This window comes from Triticum aestivum, chromosome 5A, assembly GCF_018294505.1.
Source record: "Triticum aestivum cultivar Chinese Spring chromosome 5A, IWGSC CS RefSeq v2.1, whole genome shotgun sequence".
In the NCBI taxonomy this organism is placed as follows: Eukaryota; Viridiplantae; Streptophyta; class Magnoliopsida; order Poales; family Poaceae; genus Triticum; species Triticum aestivum.
The window spans coordinates 392165056-392172011 of record NC_057806.1 but is presented as its reverse complement, the minus strand read 5'-3'; positions in this window follow the sequence as shown (position 1 = coordinate 392172011).

Genomic DNA, 6956 nt, shown 5'->3' with positions numbered 1-6956 from the left:
TTTCTGGGCCCTCTCGGTAATGCTTATCACTATAAGCCTTGCAAGCAATGTGACTAATGATTTAGTGGTGGGGTGAAGCATTATGGAATGAGTAAAGAGACTTGCCGGTAACGAGATTGAACTAGGTATGATGATACCGACGATCGAATCTCGGGCAAGTAATATACCGATGACAAAGGGAACAACGTATGTTGTTGTGCGGTTTGACCGATAAAGATCTTCGTAGAATATTTAGGAGCCAATATGAGCATCCAGGTTCTGCTATCTGTTATTGATCGGAGATGAGTCTCGATCATGTCTACATATGTGTTTTTGATGACCGAAGTTTGTTCGGGGTCCCGGATGAGATCACAGACATGACGAGGAGTCTCGAAATGGTCGAGACATAAAGAATGATATATTGGACGATGTTATTCAGACACCGGAAGAGTTCTGAGAGGTACTGAGTAAAAATGGAGTGCCGGAGGGGTTACCGGAAACCCCCGGGGAAACAATGGGCCATCATGGGACATTGGGGGGAGAGAGGACATCCCACAAGGGGGTGGCGTGCCCCCCCCATGGGGAGTCCGAATAGGACAAGGGGAGGGGGCGCGCCCCCCTTTCCCTCTCCTCTCTCTCCCTTCCTTCTTTCCCCTTCCACCAAAGGGAATCGTACTAGGACTTGGAGTCCTAGTAGGACTCCTCTCTCTTTGCGCACCCTACAGGGGCCGGCCATCATCTCCCTCTCCTCCTTTATATACGGGGGCCAGGGGGTACCCAAAGCACATCAATTGTTCTCTTTACTGTGTGCGGTGCCTCCCTCCACAGTTTACTCCTCCGGCCATAGCGTCATAGTGCTTAGGCGAAGTCCTGCACGGATCATATCATCAACACCGTGACCACGCCGTCGTGCTGACGGAACTCTCCCTCGACCCTCTACTAGATCAAGAGTTCGAGGGATGTCATCGAGATGAACGTGTTCTCAACACGGAGGTGCCATACGTTCGGTACTTAGATCGGTTTGATCGTGAAGACGTTCGACTACATCAACCACGTTAACTAACGCTTCCGTGTTCGGTCTACGAGTGTACGTGGACACACTCTCCCCCTCTCGTTGCTATGCATCTCCTAGATAGATCTTGCGTGATCATAGGATTTTTTTTGAAATTGCATGCTATGTTCCCCAACACAAAGTGCACCTTCCCTTGAAGTTAGATTTTGAGGATAACACAGTTGTCATGGATGCTTCAGACCCTACATCAGTAGAGGCCCAGGAGAAGAAAGAAAAAGCAAAAGCAGAGAAGGCAGCCAAGATGCCAAGTGCTGAAGAGGCATCCCAAATATTTCTCAAGTCCAAACAAGATCAACTTGGTTATCTCATTCAGGTTACTTTAAGGATTGAGAAAGGTTTGGCCACCCTAACTCAAAATCAAGAGAGCCTTGAGAGGATCTTTGAGACAAAGCTACATGACTTGGATGTCAAAGTCACTGAGATTCAGTCTTCAGTTGAGAAGATTCAAGAAGAGCTTGAAGACAGGGATGAGGGACCTAAAACAGATGCTTTTCAGCAAGTGCCAAGGGGACAAAGGTCCACACCTGTGCCAGCTGCTACTGATCCTAGACCTACAGTATCAGCACCGGCAGCTACCACCTCAGTTGCCCCTCCAGTGGCAACCCCTCCAGCTCCTCAGATGTTGATACGTCCATTTTGTATCATACTTTTATATTGATATTTATTGCATTATGGGCTGTTATTACACGTTATGTCACAATACTTATGCCTATTCTCTCTTATTCTACAAGGTTTACATGAAGAGGGAGAATGCTGGCAGCTGGAATTCTGGGCTGGAAAAGGAGCAAATATTAGAGACCTATTCTGCATAGCTCCAAAAGTCCTGAAACTTCACGGAAGTTATTCTTGGAAATTATAAAAAATATTGAGCGAAGAAAATACCAGAGGGGGCCCACACCCTGGCCACGAGGCTGGGGGGCACGCCCTACCCCCCTGGGCGCGCCCCCTGCCTCATGGGCCCCCTGGTGGCCCTCCGGTGCCCATCTTCTGCTATATAAGTCTTTCGTCTGAGAAAAAAAACATAAGCAAGCTTTTGAGAAGAAACTCCGCCGCCACGAGGCGGAACCTTGGCGGAACCAATCTAGGGCTCCGGCAGAGCTATTCTGTCGGGGAAACTTCCCTCCGAGAGGGGGAAACCATCGCCATCGTCATCACCAATGCTCCTCTCATCGGGAGGGGGCCAATCTCTATCAACATCTTCACCAGCACCATCTCCTCTCAAACCCTAGTTCATCTCTTGTATCCAATCTTTGTCCCAAAGCCTCGGGTTGGTACCTGTGGGTTGCTAGTAGTGTTGATTACTCCTTGTAGTTGATGCTAGTTGGTTTATTTGGTGGAAGATCATATGTTCAGATCCATTATGCATATGAATACCCCTCTGATTATGAACATGAATATTATTTGTGAGTAGTTACGTTTGTTCCTAAGGACATGGGAGAAGTCTTGCTATTAGTAGTCATGTGAATTTGGTATTCGTTCGATATTTTGATGAGATGTATGTTGTCTTTCCTCTAGTGGTGTTATGTGAACGTTGACTACATGACACTTCACCATTATTTGGGCCTAGAGGAAGGCATTGGGAAGTAATAAGTAGATGATGGGTTGCTAGAGTGACAGAAGCTTAAACCCTAGTTTATGTGTTGCTTCGTAAGGGGATGATTTGGATCCATATGTTTCATGCTATGGTTAGGTTTACCTTAATACTTCTTTTGTAGTTGCGGATGCTTGCAATAGGAGTTAATCATAAGTGGGATGCTTGTCCAAGTAAGGACAACACCCAAGCACCGGTCCACCCACATATCAAATTATCAAAGTATCGAACGCGAATCATATGAACATGATGAAAACTAGCTTGACGATAATTCCCATGTGTCCTCGGGAGCGCTTTTCTCTATATAAGAGTTTGTCCAGGCTTGTCCTTTGCTACAAAAAGGATTGGGCCATCTTGCTGCACTTTATTTACACTTGTTATTTGGTACCCGTTACAAATTACCTTATCGCAAAACTATTTGTTACCGATAATTTCAGTGCTTGCAGAGAATATCTTAGTGAAAACCGCTTATCATTTCCTTCTGCTCCTCGTTGGGTTCGACACTCTTACTTATCAAAAGGACTACGATAGATCCCCTATACTTGTGGGTCATCAAGACTCTTTTCTGGCGCCGTTGCCGGGGAGTGAAGCGCCTTTGGTAGGTGGAATTTGGTAAGAAAATATATATATAGTGTGCTAAAATTTACTGTCACTTGTTACTATGGAAAATAATCCTCTGAGGGGCTTGTTCGAGGTATCTTCACCTCGACCGGTAGAGCAAATAGTCGCTCCTCAACCTACTGAACTCACTGAAAATGTTTACTTTGAAATTCCTTCGGGTATGACAGAGTGTAACGCCCATGATGCGGCTATATCTCCCACGTGTCGAGGCACGGCTTAGAGGCATAACCGCATTGTAGGTTTTGTCGCAAGAAGGGTCATCTTCACACAATCCCATGTAATGAACAAGAATGGGATAAAGAGTTGGCTTACAATCGCCACTTCACACAATACATGAATTAAACATACATCATCAAAGTACACACATAGTCCGACTACGGACAAAACCAAATGAAAAGAAGATAACCCCAAATGCTAGATCCCTGATCGCCCCGATTGGGCTCCACTACTGATCAACTGGAAACGAAACAACACAACGAACACGATCTTCATCGAGCTCCCATCTGAGCTGGGTTGCGCACCTGCACTGGTATCATCGGCACCTGCAACTGTTTGGGAGTATCTGTGAGTCACGAGGACTCAGCAATCTCACACCCACGAGATCAAGACTATTTAAGCTTATAGGAAGGATGGGGTAATGAGGTGGAGTTGTAGCAAGCACTAGCATATATGGTGTCTAACTTACGCAAATGAGAGCGAGAAGAGAAGCAAAGCACGGTCGTGAACTAGAAGTGATCAAGAAGTGATCCTGAAGCTACTTACATTCAAGGATAACCCAAAAACCATGTTCACTTCCCGGACTCCGCCGAAAACAGACCATCACGGCTGCACACGCGGTTGATGTATTTTAATTAAGTCAAGTGTCAAGTTCTCTACAACCGAACATTAACAAATTCCCATCTGCCCATAATCGCGGGCACGACTTTCGAAAGTTCAAACCCTGCAGGGGTGTCCCAACTTAGCCCATCATAAGCTCTCACGGCCAACGAAGGATATTCCTTCTCCCAGGAGGACCCGATCAAACTCGGAATCCCGGTTACAAGACATTTCGACAATGGTAAAACAAAACCAGCAAAGCTGCCCGAATGTGCCGACAAATCCCGATAGGAGCTGCACATATCTCATTCTCAGGGCACACCAGATGAACACTACGTATGGCAACCGAAGATACCCCAAGTTACCTAGGGGCGGCACCGCAAGTGGCTCTAATTTGGACCAGCACTCAAAGGAGCACTGGCCCGGGGGTTAAAATAAAGATGACCCTCGAGTCTGCAGAACCCAAGGGAAAAAGGCTTAGGTGGCAAATGTTAAAACCAAGGTTGGGCCTTGCTGGAGGAGTTTATTCAAAGCAAACTGTCAAGGGGGTCCCATAAATCACCCAACCGTGTAAGGAACGCAAAATCCGGGAACATAATACCGATATGACGGAAACTAGGGCAGCAAGAGTGGAACAAAACACCAGGCATAAGGCCGAGCCTTCCACCCTTTACCAAGTATATAGATGCATTAATTCAATAAGAGATATTGTGATATCCCAACATATCCATGTTCCAACATGGAACAAGCTTCATCTTCACCTGCAACTAGCAACGCTATAAGAGGGGCTGAGCAAAGCGGTAACATAGCCAAACAACGGTTTGCTAGGAAAGGGTGGTTAGAGGCTTGACATGGCAACATGGGAGGCATGATATAGCAATTGGTAGGTATCGCGGCATAGCAAAAGAGCGAGCAACTAGCAAGCAAAGATAGAAGTGATTTCGAGGGTATGGTCATCTTGCCTGAGATCCTGCAAGGAAGAAGAACGAGTCCATGAAGAAGACAAATGGATGTAGCCGAACGAATCCTCAAAAACGCGACATTACCGGAAATATCAAGAAGAAGCAACACCGGAAAGAAGCAAACAACATGGTAAACAACCATCACATGAACATGGCATGATGCACAATCAAGTATGATGCATGTCCGTTTTAATGAGGCATGGGATGGCAAAGTGCACAAACAATACTACAAATTAAGTGGAGCTCAATATGCAACGAGTTGCATATTGACGAAACACTACATCAATCATTTAGTTCTCTCTCGGTTATGTAACCAACAATATAAAATGTTCTTAACATGGCAAGGGTTAAACAAAAGAAAACTACCTATCTAGGCAACTTTAAATGAGGCCGGAACAACAAGCAACAAGTCCGGAAGAACCTCATGACCATATATTAGATTTGGTACTGTTCTGCCCTACACACAATTTTAAAGTTGTTACACATGCAAAGCAAGTACACCATGTTAAACTAGGCAATTTTCTACCCATTTACATATAAAGTTTGTTAAGGTCGGAGCTACGGTTAATTAGTTATGAAATAAATCATTTTAACATGTCATTAAGCAACTTAAAAGCAAACATCAATTTAAACATTTTTAACAAGGATGAAAGTTGCATATTATGAAACTAGACAAAATTCTAAGCATTTTACATATTTAAACCATTTTAATCCGATGCACGGTTATGGAGTTATTAAATGCATGAACTAAGGGGACTTTTCTGTAAAACCACCAAACTCCTGGATAAATAGCTACAACCGCAACAGAGGAAAAAAACACTATCGGGCCGAAACTGCTAGCCCAACAGTGCTTAGAGGGGCGGCTGCTCACATTGGGCCATGGGCCTTGGCGAGGGGTGCAGCCCAGGCGAGCAGGGGAGGCCGCTCGGTCGATGCGGCACTTGTCCATGCTGGCGCTGGATCGGTCAACGCGAGTGGGCGCGGGACGAGCCACCTGCTCGTTGCTGCTCGATGTAGCCGGCGGCGACGGAGATGGAAGCAGGGGCACAATGCAAGGGCAGAGACCAGCGGACGCGGCGCAAGAGGTCTCCGGCGAGGTCAGTAGGGCGAGGACGTCGGCGACAGGACGCGAGAGCGGGCAAGGGAGGCGCCTGGGTTCGGATCTGGCGGCCGGTGTCTTGATCTGAAGCAGAGGACAACCATGGCCTGGGCTCTCTAGCGATGCGAATGCGACGGGGAGCGCCAGGCTGCAGGGCGTCAAGAGGAATTGTTCTGGCGGGTGGCGCTTGCTGGAGGTAACCAGACGCAGCAGGACGACAGCGGCGACGCTGTGGAGCTTGGGCGAGCTCCTGCTCGTTCCTGGGAAGGAGAGAGAGAGGGCCACCATGAGAGAGAGAGGGAAAAATCAGGAGGAGGAGAGGAGTGGGACGAGGCCGGTCCTAGTGGTGGCCGCCGCCGGCGGGGTCGCCGGAGGGCGCAGCCTGCAGGGTCGGCGAGGCTCGGGCGCGAGAGCTCCTGCTCCGATGCTGCGGCTGGTTGGATCGAAGGAAGGAGGAGGCTTGCCGAAGCTGCAGGGGGCGCCTTCTGGACGTTGGATCTCCATCCAAGGGTCCAGATGGATGGATCTGGAGGTTTGGTGGATCTGAAAACAAGGAAGGAGGGTGGTTGGTGCGGTGCTGGATCCGAGGAGGGTGGCGGCGCACTCGGGATTGGGGGGAGTTTGTCTGGCTAGGGTCTAGGGTTGATCTGGTTATATATAGCAGGTGGATTTGGTTAGGTGCATTTGGTCCCTTCGATTTGGATCAGACGGTCGGGGAAAATATACTAGGGAGTCCAAATAAGAAAACGCTGATGTTTTATAGATGTTTGGGGATGAACCGGACCCGTTGGTAACGACAGAGTGGGTCGGGTTCGG